This window comes from Pyrus communis, chromosome 5 (genome assembly GCF_041283825.1).
Source record: "Pyrus communis isolate YQ-2024b chromosome 5, ASM4128382v1, whole genome shotgun sequence".
Lineage (NCBI taxonomy): Eukaryota > Viridiplantae > Streptophyta > Magnoliopsida > Rosales > Rosaceae > Pyrus > Pyrus communis.
The window spans coordinates 21,116,266-21,130,193 of NC_142569.1; the positions used below are offsets into that span (position 1 = coordinate 21,116,266).

Genomic DNA, 13,928 nt, shown 5'->3' on the forward strand with positions numbered 1-13,928 from the left:
TTAATTCTTTAATCTTTAATATTAGAAAACCAGAATGAATTGTTTGATGTCTTAAGGTTTCACCAAAAAAAATTGGACTATAAAGACCTTCAAACAAAAAAATTCACAACTAACTGAAAATAATAGAAACAAAATAGTAAGGATACTTTTATCAAAACAAAAAAGAAAAATATTTTAAACAAAAGGAGAATTAAAAATTAGAAGAAAAAAAAAGATAACAACCCACAACCCCTTCTTCTCCCTCTTTGTCTCTCTACACACACAATCGCTCCCATGTTTTCCTGAATACAACCACTCTACTTACTTCAGTATTTTTTTTAATCAAGGACAATTTCATTAAAACCAACCAAACGACATAGGTTTTGCATCAGCTAAAGATTTTGCTTCCCTGGAAATCTAGCGAGAAATCGTCCGTACGTTTTGGTTTGTAAGTTCTTCTTTATTGGTTACAGTTTAAATTATTTCATTTACTTTCTCAATTTTGCTTCCATGAATCCAACGCCAAGCATTCATGGTTGATTTGCGATTCTTGAATTGACATTCTAGACTATGTCAAAATTCAAGTTATTGATTATTTTTTTAAGAAAATTATGCAGTCTTTCCCAATTTTCTAACCACAATCCCAAAACCAGCCCACAGTGACCACAACAATGGCGTTCACATCGTTCTCTACACCGCAGCCACAACAGCAGCAGCAGCAATCGCCATTTCAAACTCAACATGTAAGAAACCACATCGCCCAGGGAAGGGGATCCTGTAAGCTTTATATGTATATTCCAATCTCTACCTAGCACGAGGCCTTTTGGCAGCTCACTGGCTTCGGGTTCCATCGGAACTCCGAAGTTAAGTGAGTTCGCACGAGAGCAATCCCATGATGGGTGATCCACTGGGAAGTTCTCGTGTGAGTTCCCAGAAACAAAACTGTGAGGGCCAGGTCGGGGCTCAAAGCTGGGAAGTTCTCGTGTGAGTTCCCAGAAACAAAACCGTGAGGGCCAGGTCGGGGCTCAAAGCGGACAATATCGTGCTACGATGGAGTCGAGCCCGGGATGTGGTGGAGGCTTGGGCCGAGATGTGACAATTTGGTATCAGAGCCAATCCCTGGCCAAAAGTGTGCCGATGAAGACGTCGGGCCCCTAAGGGGGGTGGATTATAAGATCCCACATCACCCAAGGGAGTGGATCATATAAGCCTTATATGTATATTCTTATCTCTACCTAGCACGAGGCCTTTTGCGAGCTCACTGGCTTCGGGTTCCATCGGAACTTCGAAGTTAAGCAAGTTGGCGCGAAAGCAATCCCAGGATGGGTGACCCACTGGGAAGTTCTCGTGTGAGTTCCCAAAAACAAAATCGTGAGGGCATGATCGGGACCCAAAGCGGACAATATCGTCAATTAGTAGCTCCACCATAGGTTGATTACATACTAGAGCCCGCTCGGGTAGGTGATTTTGGACGACTAATAAAGAACTGGTCATGTGAAGGGGTTCCATAATTCTAAAGGGAATGCTCACTACTTCAAAGATTTTTGTACTAATCATAGGTATAATAACTCGTACTTCGGCGGGGAGTGGATCCTGTAAGCCTTATATGTATATTCCCATCTCTACCTAGTACAAGGCATTTTGGGAGCTCATTGGCTTCGAGTTCCATCGGAACTCCAAAGTTAAGCGAGTTCGCGCGAAAGCAATCCCATGATGGATGTCCTACTGGGAAGTTCTCATGTGAGTTCCCAAAAACAAAACCATGAAGGCGTGGTCGAGGCCTAAAGCGGACAATATCGTGCTACGGTGGAGTCGAGCTCGGAATATGGTGGGGGCTTGGGCTGGGATGTGACAGAACAACCTTTTCAGCAAAGCAACTCCTTCTTCTCCCAACAACCACCACAGCAGAAACAGACGCCGTTGTTTCAACAGCCACACAAGACTTCGGCGAGTTATGGTACCTAGTGGGGGGATCTCTATCCGGATTCCTATAAAATTCTTCTGCAGATTGAGTAAGTTTTCTTGAATTTTTGTGAAGAAATTTAGCCTGTTATTGGTTTTTCATTGTGATTTTTTGGGGTGTTTGGCCTAATTGGTTACTGAGAAAATGTAGGAAAAGAAAGCGAAATTTTGAGTCTTTTTTTGTTGTGTAAAGTAGTATTATGCAAAATTGCTGCATTAGATTATGTAAAGTGAATTTTTTTTTTTCCGATATTTGTTGGGTTTTAATTAAAGTTCAAAACTTGGGTTTAGTTTGTATTAAATTCCAAGTGTAAAGTTCAGAACTTGGGTTTACATTTTCACTCTTATAATTATGAGCTGACCTAAGATATATGGTTTTTGAGGTTCTATTCTGAACTATTGTTTGCTCGCAGGGAACGGATACTAGGGTATAGGGATGAAAGTCAGCATTCTGGAGTGATGAAGTGAAGTTGCTGGTTGCGGCGGAGGAAGGATTTACTCTGGTTCTTGGCAGTGGGAAGGAATTGAGGAGTTTTAGAGAGATGAGTTAGTGAAGGTTGATGGCGAGGGGCAGTGTGTTATGAAAGATCATGGGTATTTTGGTACATTTAGCCTTAGCTCCACGCTTTAAGTTCGAGTCCTGTGATTTCATTTGTTCGAGAAAGTTTAAAGCTTTATATTGCCCATGGTTGCGTAGTTCTCTTCAATTTGTATGGTTGTGATGATACGGAAATAATAAGTTTACGTTCAAATTTTCTAAGACTTTAGAGGTAACCAAATTGACCCTTTTAATCTTTTAAGTTGCCATTGCATTGATTATTTTTTTGGTTTTATCATGCGAAAGTTAGAATTGTTACTCTCTTTGATTTTTTTAATTAATGTTGAAAATTTTTGTGTAGAAAAGGTGGGAGTCTCTCCTCCGTCAAGGGAGGAGTTATTTGTTGTTGGTGATCTTATGCGCAACCGGATTTTGAGAACAACCAGTAAGATGCTTGCTTGATCTGTATGGAGTGGAGTGGGTTATCTGCGCATGTAATTTTATGCAGAGTTTCATAAGTGGGGTTCAGTACCTAATACATCGTCAAATTTCTAATACAATCGTTCAGACTAATTAATTATTTAATTCCTTTACCCTTGACCGCTAATTGATTTTGAGGTTCAATGGAAGTAGAATTCACAAGGAATTGCTGAATGATTTTTAAAAGCAGCCATTGCATGCTTCTCTTTGGGCGCCAAATTTTCTCTCAAAACCTAGGATGCGGAGGGACTTGCGGAGGAAGCTGAGGATTAGCACCAAGATTAGATATTCTTTTGGCCATTGTCGTTTCTTTTATTCATCGAGGTGGTAAGCCTAATACATAACTGTTTCCTCTTATATGTACGGTTTCTATGGCTTTCACTCATTCTTTAATTTGTCAAATTTTGACAAATTGAGAGCTTCAACAAAGTGAATCCATATTTATTTTCTTATGTATCGATCCTCTTGCTTTTTATGACCACTACTTAAGCCAGCCCTTCGAAAGCTAGACAATCATCCTTACTTCTTTATTGTGAATACTCTTCATTTCAAGTTATATATTTTCTTGCCACTTATTACTACTGTAAAAGAGTGAATAGGTAGAAAAACTAAACATTTGTGATTTGTTTTAGCACAACACTTGTGACACTCTGTTTTCTCCAGGTTGCTACTCCGAATTAAGCGTTTGTTTTTGTTTTTTGAGTAAAAAAATCTTCCTTTTTTGGATTAGGAGGAGGTTCGTTGATTGAAGTTATAAAAGAGCCAAACAAAGAGTACGAAGAAAAACCAGTGCAAACATCCGCAATTCGGCTTAAGAATGGTGATTCTTTCTAACCGGATCAATTTCTTCAATTAGTGCTCAACTGTTGAATCTCTGTTTGTTCCTTTGGCGTTTTCAAGTATCCATGTATTTGTTTATCATAAGTGGTGAATTTCTAAACATATATGTGTGGATTAACATCCTTAGAAGTCAGGCAGCCCAAAGGCATTTTGGAAATTTGTAGAATTAGCCAACACTAGTAAATTTTACCCGCACGTTGTTGCGGGAGTGAAAATATAACTATAAGAGTATGTTTTAACATGTAAATATGCAAAGTGTTATAAATACTAAACAGAAAATGGAATAAATATATTTACAAAGCTGTCAAAATTTATGTAACTTACAGAAAAGACATTATCAAATGCCTTATTAGTATACAAAAATGATTAACCTAGTATTCCACCTTGATAATTCATGTTTGGATCAACTATTTACACACAAAAAAATGTGATCCCGTACTTGTTTGTTTTGGATAACAGATGCCAACATCCTTTAACACATGAGCAAAAGTTTTTTGGTTGAAGCAGTCACTGCAGAAAAAAAAGTTTTGATCATTAGAGAAACAAAAGAAAGAAAGAAAAAAAAAAAAAAAAAAAAAAAAAAAAAAAAGAAGCTAAAAATGAAAGAAAATGTTAATACACATGTAATAAATAGTTTGAAACAACCAATAATAAACAACAGTTACCAAATAGAAAACAAAGCTTACAACTTAAATAGAAAAGAACAATCTACTGCTAACGTCCACTTTGCAGATTTTTGTGGAACCACTTTGCAGGTTTTGTGGAACCACTTTAAAAAATTCAAATCTTTAAGCACCTGATGATAAGTTGAGAGATTACTTTTTGATTATCAAAACCACTACTGGATTTATGTAGACACAAAATCTCACAATATTATAACCACGACCTTATGCATAATAGGAACAACATTATAATCATCTGTCTACCAGAAATTAACTCTTCTACAACAGCAGCAAGTGTAACATTATGTCGTGAAAAAAAATCGTCTTTAATTGAAACCATGTCAGAGACCAAAAGTTAAAATTAGTAGACTCCTTTGTTTGGTGTCACTCAAAAAGTGAATAATCATGCAAATAATATTAAAGGTCTATGGGCTGCTTACTGTGGTGTGGCCACTGTCTGAAGCAGCAAGAACCATTCTGACTTAATACTCCACATGTTTCCTGGCTTAAGATTGGAAAGAACACACTCTCCAGTTCTGCCACGGAACAATTAATATGAATAAACATTGACAAAAATTGATAGTAACTTAATACCCCCAAAAAAGTAATGAGCAAGTATGAAATTGTGAGTCACAGTAGGAGTAAGAGTAAGACCAAGAGAAATATTATATTGTGAGATTGTGAGCAAGAGTGAAAATAAGAGTGAGAGTAACACACAGAAATTCTACAAAGAAAACAAAAAAACAACAAAATCACACACACTGAGTGAGATTGGGAGTGTGAAATAAGGAAAATAAATTTTAAATAAAATTGTTGCACTCTCACCATTTAAAATTTGGCAGGAATGGACAATTTAATAAAAGAGCAAAAAATTGCACCACCAATGATTGTACAACAGGATTCTTTGGCTGCTTTCCTATGTACCAATCCTTAACTGCAAGCCATGAAAACCAACGTTATCAAACAAAGTATAAAATTGTTTTGTAAATCAGAAAGTAAAATTGATGATAGTTCTCAAACAAGATACATTTCAGAGAAGAAGAGCCAATTCTACATTATAGGTTTCCTGTCTGTCCATTTACATTAGCCTTTTATTTTACAACAGAAGTTTAGATTTGAATTTATGTGGTGGCAGTTGAGTGCAACATTTCATTATTTTGAACCATATTATATAGTCGTCCTGTATTCAGGTTATCCTTAATCCAACACAACACCATGTTATAATCTCTGTCAAATAACAAACTTTAGAGCAAAAAGAGTCTTCTCCAATTGGGATTAAAAACATCCACCAAATGATTTCAGATCAGTGTCCAAAAAAATGATTTCAGATCAGTCTCCAAGCTTGTTAAACATGTTTTTATGCAAACAGAACAACGAAAAGTACAAAAAACTTAAAACCAACCAAGTGGTTTTCTTAAAGGAAGCAATTGGAGCTAACACAAACAGAATGTATCAAATTAACAATATGCAATCAACGACCTATTTCATAACAAAAACAGCTAAAGGCTTAGACCCAAATGAGATTAAAAGTTAGGAATTCACAAACCAAATTGAAAATCTAATTCCAAAATTCCAAACACCCACCAAATGGTTTCGGATAAAGTTCTAAAGTTGAATACATGTTACCGATACATAAGGGTACATAAGAATGAGAAGTATGAAAATTTTAAAACAAAGGGCCAATCGTGCTCTTTGGCAAATTACAATTTAAGTTTGGCTGCTTTTCAGTTTCACTCTACCCTTAGATTTGTTCTTCTTTATGAGTAGACCTTCCAACCCAACATCTATCCACAGATATAATTGTCCCTAGCTACACCAACACAAATCCAAAATCATATATATTGTCCAATGTAAACTAATTCTTAGCTAATTAACATGTTCAAATCCTTATTTTCTCATAATAAAATAACAGAAAATTAAACAACCCAAAAATCAAAACAACCCCACTTGTAGTTTTAGCTCACTAATCCATTGGATAAATTGATGCCAAATTCAATCAGAAAACATACAATTAACAACAACCCAGAAGAGCCGTCCAAAAACCCAACAAATTAACCAAAAAATACCACTTGTACTTTTAGCTTAGTCTTCCAATTGAATCAGATATACCATCAAATTTCAATCAGAAAATAGAAAATTCAAAACCCAGAATTTTCACTCACCTGCTGTGAAACTCGTCCCTGTTGAGGAGCAGTAGGAACAGGTAAACTGGGTGATATATACAACTGATTAAAACACTCAACTTTAGCTGCTTCAGCTACATAACAGAAAAAGAAAAAAAAAGTTAATTTAACTATAATTAAGTAATCTGGTTTAAGATATATACCTCATCCCCAACATTCATACCAAAATCGATATTGCACAGTATCTTATTCTCAATCAAATACGGTCCACCTACATGTTTCAAAATGCCTACAGTGTCAGTAATGATTTACCCTTTGTTTTGGCAAAAGGCTTTTTGCATACGCTAACATTTTAGTCAACCAATTTACATGATAGGAACCGTAAATTGGCAGCAAAACAAAAGAGGATCAACAAAAATCTCGACAATTACCTGAAACTACCATTCCTCTTCTTTTCAATTGTGAAGCACTATACATGTTTCACTACCAAATGCTCATATACATGATCAAACCTAAAAAAAAAAAATTAAATTAAAAAAAAATAAAATAAAATCGTTGGAGAATCTTAAGATGAATGACTCACATGGTTTCTATCTTGGCAGCTTAGTTTCAGGAAGCGAACATGTGCACAATGGGACCGTCTATGCCTTCAGTTGAATGTGAGTTGAAAAGACTATTCGCAATAGCTTAAACCAACTCGGTCCCTCTCTTTATACATTCCTTCACTAATTTCTGCCTAAATACCATGAAAAAAACAAATCAGAATTTCACCCACTGAACAAAAACCCATCAGCATAGTGTGATAAATTCATTATTTCACTTATGACTGCCACTTTACTGATGGGATTAATCCAAATAAAATCCCAATTTCCAAAAGTAAATTTTCAATTAATTTCTCAAAAGCAATAATTTCAAAAAGCCCAGAAGTATACAAAATATTACCAAAAAATTGTTAAGAGTTGTTTAGTTAAGTTTAATTATTTTTAAATTAAATAAAAGCTGACTGGCCATGCAGAGACCAAGTCATGCACAATCCCTAGTAAGTAGGAGACGTGGTTGAGCATGTTCACCACTGTTAGGATTGCTTCCGTTGTTTAAGGTTATACTCTCCACAAAATCTGCATAAGATCGTGGGAGAGTTGCTGTCATTTGTTTTTGAGTTTTATTCCCTTTAAAACTGTAATCTTCAGATTGATAATATATGAGAAGAACAGTTCAATATTTATGTGAGTTCTTATAAAAGATAACTAGGGTTTTGCTGAGTTCTGGGATATTAAACCAACATTTGGTATACGAGCCAGGTTTTAGAGGTCTCAGAAAGAAACAATGTCGAGTGAAAAGGCAACAGAAAGCTTTGTGCAGCCAGCCATTCCCAAGTTCGATGGTCATTACGACCATTGGAGCATGTTGATGGAAAACTTCTTAAGGTCTAAAGAGTACTTTGACCTTGTGGAAATGGGGTTTGAGATACCTGAAGGTATTTTGACAACGGCACAACAAAAGAAGGTTGATGAACAGAAACTGAAAGATTTAAAGGTAAAGAATTACCTATTCCAGGCAATTGACAGATCCATTCTCGAAACTATTCTCGAGAAGGACACCTCCCACCAAATATGGGAGTCAATGAAGAAGAAGTATCAAGGATCCAGAAAGGTGAAGCGAGCACAGCTTCAAGCTATAAGAAGAGACTTTGAGACTCTTCAAATGAAGAATGGGGAATCTGTGAATGAGTACATTGGAAAGGCTATGTCAATGGCTAACAAGATGAGAATCCATGGTCACAAGATTGAAGATAATGAAGTAGTGGAGAAAATCTTGAGATCAATGGCTCCTAAGTTCGACTACGTGGTCTGCTCAATTGAGGAGTCAAATGACATCGAGGATATGTCAATAGATGAGCTACAAAGTTCTTTGCTGGTTCATGAGCAAAAGCTCAACCGAGGAGGCTCCCAAGAGCAAGCTTTGAAGGTTTTCACCTTCACTGAATCTTCAAGTTCAAGAGGAGGAAGAGGACGTGGAAGAGGTGGACGTGGTCGTGGAAGAGGAGGCCGTGGAAATCGAGATGGTGGACGGTTTGGGAATAAAGATGATAGCAAATCATCTTATGTCTCAAAGAAAGAGGATGATCGTCAAGGAAAAGGCAAGGAGCAGTTTGACAAATCACAGATAGAATGTTACAGATGTGGTAACTATGGACACTACAGAAATGAGTGTTACACCAAGCTTCCTAAAGAGAAGGGGGAGAAGTCAAATTTTATTGGGACTAAGGAGGAAGAAACGCTGCTGATGGCATTTCATGTTGCGGAGGACTTTGACCAAGAGACTTGGTATGTGGACACTGGGTGTAGCAATCACATGAGTGGGTGTAAAGCATCCTTTGTTAACCTGGATGAAAGCTTTCGTACTACTGTGAGTTTTGGGGACAAGTCAACAGTGAACGTGATGGGAAAAGGAGATATTCAAATCAGGACCAAAAATGACTTCATTGAGACAATTTCAAATGTCTTTTTCATTCCTGATTTGAAGACAAATCTTCTAAGCGCTGGACAGCTTCAAGATAAAGGATATATGATCACTATATTTAAAGGAGAATGTGAAATATATGATCCAAAGAGAGGCTCTATTGCTGTGGTGAAAATGTCACCAAACAGGTTGTTCCCGTTGAAGCTTAAGAGTGTAAATGCTTGCTTGGTTGCCAAAGAAGATGATGAAACATGGCTGTGGCATCATAGGTTTGGTCACTTGCATTTTAATGGCTTAAGAACTCTCTACCAGAAGAAGATGGTGACAGGTTTGCCTAAAATCACAAATCTAACCAAGGTTTGTGAGGAGTGTGTCATAGCAAAGCAGCCAAGAGAAGCATTCCCAATTGGAAAAGCAACGAGAGCTCACTCAATTTTGGAATTGGTCCACTCGGACTTATGTGGACCAATTAATCCAAGTTCGAATAGAGGGAAAAGGTACTTTATTTCTTTTATTGATGATTTCAGTAGAAAAACATGGGTTTATTTCTTGCATGAGAAATCAGAGGCATTTGATGCATTCAAGACTTTCAAGGCTCTTGTTGAGAATGAATCTGAAAAGAAAATCAAGTGTTTGCGCACTGACCGTGGAGGAGAGTTTTGTTCGAAGGAGTTTGAAGCTTTGTGTGACAAAAATGGAATAAAAAGGCAGCTCACTGCAGCTTATACACCGCAGCAAAATGGGGTCTCGGAGAGGAAAAATAGAACCATACTCAACATGGTTCGAACCCTTCTAGCAAAGGGAGAAGTTCCAAAACAGTTTTGGCCTGAGGCAGTTCTTTGGGCAGTCCATATTCTTAACAGAAGTCCCACGTTTTCTGTTAAAAATATGACACCCCAAGAGGCTTGGAATGGGAGAAAGCCCTCTGTGGATCATTTCAAAGTGTTTGGGTGCATAGCATATGCACACATTCCAAATGAGAGAAGAAAGAAACTGGATAACAAGGGTGAAAAATGTGTGTTTCTTGGTGTAAGCGATGTGTCTAAAGCTTATAGGTTGTACAATCCTAAAACTGTGAAGATCATCATCAGTCGGGATGTAGTATTTGATGAGAATATAACATGGAGATGGTCTGAAGACATGAAGAACAACCAACAGATACAAGTTGATGATGACTCTGATGAAGAAACCATCCCGGCCCAAACGCCACTCCAAACTGAAGTAGTACCACATCAAGCTGAAGAACAAAGATATAACTTAAGGGGTGAAGGTTCAAGAAAAAGGCCAGCTTGGATGATGGATTATGATACAAGCTACACAAGCTCAGATGATGACAGTGTTCATTTTGCGTTATTTGTAGATAGTGATCCAATCACTTTTGAAGAGGCTTCAAAAGAGATAAAGTGGAAGGCTGCAATGGATAGTGAACTAAGATCCATTGAGAAGAACAACACATGGGAGTTGACAGTTTTGCCAAAGGGACATAAGACCATTGGTGTAAAATGGGTGTTTCGAACAAAGATCAATGAGAAAGGAGAAGTAGATAAGCACAAGGCTCGTCTGGTGGTAAAGGGATACAAGCAAAAGCACGGCATTGATTACAAGAAAGTGTTTGCTCCCGTGGCTAAGCAAGATTCAATAAGGTTAGTTATTTCACTAGCTGCTAAACATTCATGGTTGATTTATCAATTGGATGTAAAATCAGCGTTCTTGCATGGAGAATTGCATGAGGAGGTGTACGTCGATCAGCCACAAGGTTATGAGAAGAAGGGAGAATAAGGAAAGGTGTATAAACTGAAGAAGGCGCTTTATGGACTGAAACAAGCGCCTCGTGCCTGGTATAGTCGAATTGATGCTCACCTTGGAAAGCTAGGGTTTCAAAAATGTCCCTATGATCATTCACTTTATGTTAAAGGTGAGATTGGAGGAGATATGCTAATCCTTTGCTTGTATGTAGATGATTTAATATATACTAGCAATAAAGCTGAAATGATAGAAGACTTTAAGAATTCTATGATGAAGGAATTTGAGATGACTGATCTCGGATTAATGAGTTATTTCCTGGGAGTTGAGGTGATTCAGAAAGCTGCTGGAAAATTTATTTGTCAAAGGAAATATGCACTAGAAGTTCTTGAGAAGTTTAAAATGGCTGATTGCAAGGAGATTGGAACACCATTAGAGCCTGGATTAAAGCTAAGCAAGGATGTAAATGGAGCAGCAGCAGACAGTTCCTTGTACAAGCAACTTGTGGGAAGTCTCATGTACTTGACTTTCACATGACCTGATTTAATGTATGGAGTAAGTGTCATTAGCAGATATATGGAAAGACCAACTGAGATGCATATGAATGCAACAAGACGGATCCTGAGATATGTAAAGGGAACAAGTGATTATGGAGTACTCTACAAAAATCAAGGAGGTTCAGATTTTGTCGGATTCACCGATAGTGACTATGCAGGGGACATTGATGACCGGAAGAGCACTTCAGGACATGCTTTTATTCTGAATTCTGGAGCAGTTGCATGGTCTTCAAAGAAACAACAAATCGTAACTTTATCCACTACTGAGGCAGAGTTCGTAGCAGCGACTTCTAGTGCATGCCAAGCTATTTGGTTGAGAAGAATGCTTGAAGCACTCGGTGAAAAACAAGAGGGTTCAACAACCATTTTCTGTGATAATGTTTCTGCTATAAAGTTATCCAGAAACCCTGTACTGCATGGAAGAAGTAAGCATATTGATGTTCGTTTTCATTTTCTGCGAAATCTGTGCAATGATGGTATAATTGAGCTCGAGTATTGCAAGAGTGGAGACCAGTTGGCGGATATACTTACAAAGTCACTCAAACAGCCCCAGTTCGAGAAATTGAGGAAGTTACTTGGAGTGCTTTCACTCAAAAATCTCGAGGAACAGTGGGCAGAAAAATCAAGCAGATGCATGAAGGTTAAATGAGCTGATGATGAGTTTGTGTTGGTAACCAAAACCCTAAACTGTTTTTAGTAGAAATTAGTTTAAGGGAGGGTGTTAAGAGTTGTTTAGTTAAGTTTAATTATTTTTAAATTAAATAAAAGCTGACTGGCCATGCAGAGACCAAGTCATGCACAATCCCTAGTAAGTAGGAGACGTGGTTGAGCATGTTCACCACTGTTAGGATTGCTTCCGTTGTTTAAGGTTATACTCTCCACGAAATCTGCATAAGATCGTGGGAGAGTTGCTGTCATTTGTTTTTGAGTTTTATTCCCTTTAAAACTGTAATCTTCAGATTGATAATATATGAGAAGAACAGTTCAATATTTATGTGAGTTCTTATAAAATATAACTAGGGTTTTGCTGAGTTCTGGGATATTAAACCAACAAAAATAGAGATATATTGAATAAGTAAAGAAAAATAACTTAGAGAAGGGGATGGAGGGGAATCTGTGATGAGGGTCGAAGGCTATGAGATTACCCAGATCGACTTGAAAATGCTGCTGTCGAGTCTCCATTGCCGCTTTCCTGCAGTTGCTTTTCATCCTCTCCATTCGACAGTCCAGGTCTGCAACCCAAAAACATACAGAAACGATTAGCTTCGCGGTCGGATTATCAAATCATGCGGTTACAGGACCGACATGCACGCAAATAAAAAATTCATCAATTTGTTTTTTCTGAATCCATAATTCAGATTGGAGTTCGAATTCAACGGAAAAAAAAAAAAAAAAAAAAACATAAATCCATCAAAAATTTTGCCCAGATGAAAAAAGAAATAAAGGATGAATTAGAAGCTTTTAGCAAAAGATTTTACCTCAACATGCCTCTCTCTCCCTCTCCCCTGTAAATTCACCGAACCTAGAAAAAGCCATCTGTAAATTCAAAACAACCCGCAAAATCACAAATACAAAATTCAAACAAAAAATCCATGTGAACATCGAAAACCACAAAAACAAAATTTGAAACAGCAACACGGAGAAAGTCACGAAACTTACCAGAAGACTCTAGATTTCGTGGGTAAAAAACCGATCCTGATCGAATCCAAAAACTGATGAAATAGCCGATGAAATCTGTAGCCACCGAGAGGTTTTAAAATCACAAAAATCTGAACAAAGAAAAGAGAATTCAAAAACCAAACCCAAAACAAATATGCCGGATAACTCACCAGGAAACCCAAGGATTCTGCAGGATTGACGATTTCCTGAAAACCAAGCATTTTTAGGTTTAAACTTTCTTCCCGAAGGCAACAGATGTAACATTCTTGGAAAGAAAATTCGATCACGAATTAAAAAAAAAAAGTGAGAGAGAGAGAGAGAGAGAGAAACGAACCTTCATACGGAGGCTAGCGATCCGGAGCTCGAGAGAGATCGAGAAATCTGTGGAAGCCAATGGAAGAACCCTGATTTTCCATCATTCTTCCGTTCTAGGATGAGAGAAACGGAAAGAGAAGGAAAGAAGAGGAAAGTGAAAAGTGGAAGATGCTGGAAGCACACAACACGAAGAAATCAAGAGATTTCTATCGCAGCAGGGACAAAAACGGCATTTTACTATATAGTATACACAAAAAGTTAAACTTACAGAACAACTGAAGGTTAAAACAGGAATAACATTGGCGAAAGAACAGTAAAAATGACACAAAGGGAATTAACAGGAAAGTTAGGCGTTTAGTATATATATAATTTCATATTCGTAGGGTCAATTAGTGGGTTACGGAGTGAGTTTGAACTTCCAATGGACTTCCAACTCTAATGTTTTTATTTGACTTATTCATTTCACTAAATAAAACAAAAATCAATGTGGTGAATATTGCAGTGTACTGATATTTGTCTTATAAAATCTAATTAGTTTTTCTTCCTCAGTTGACTTCAGTCAACAACCTTCTATTGACAACCTTAAATTGGTTGAATAGGTTCTAGC

The 13,928-nt window shown here is 37.3% G+C and overlaps 2 long non-coding RNA genes across 15 annotated transcripts; one reads left to right on the plus strand and one right to left on the minus strand.

Annotated features, from left to right (window-relative positions):
• Positions 1-2,218: 2,218 nt before the first annotated feature.
• LOC148696965 (uncharacterized) lies at positions 2,219-3,079 on the plus strand. Its single transcript, XR_015962060.1, has 2 exons — positions 2,219-2,543; positions 2,846-3,079. It is a non-coding gene; the product is annotated as an uncharacterized LOC148696965 (long non-coding RNA).
• A 978-nt stretch (positions 3,080-4,057) lies between these two features.
• On the minus strand, positions 4,058-13,548 carry LOC137727589 (uncharacterized). Of its 14 annotated transcripts, none has more exons than XR_015962969.1 (12): positions 13,341-13,548; positions 13,177-13,212; positions 13,007-13,081; positions 12,836-12,883; positions 12,493-12,579; positions 7,168-7,320; positions 7,016-7,096; positions 6,808-6,855; positions 6,624-6,718; positions 5,287-5,395; positions 4,902-4,997; positions 4,058-4,309 (listed from the first exon to the last, which is right to left on the minus strand). It is a non-coding gene; the product is annotated as an uncharacterized LOC137727589 (long non-coding RNA). The 14 variants fall into 14 exon arrangements; XR_015962960.1 differs by having other exon boundaries at positions 12,826-12,883; positions 13,341-13,546; XR_015962966.1 differs by lacking the exon at positions 4,058-4,309 and adding an exon at positions 4,359-4,595 and having other exon boundaries at positions 12,826-12,883.
• Positions 13,549-13,928: the final 380 nt, after the last annotated feature.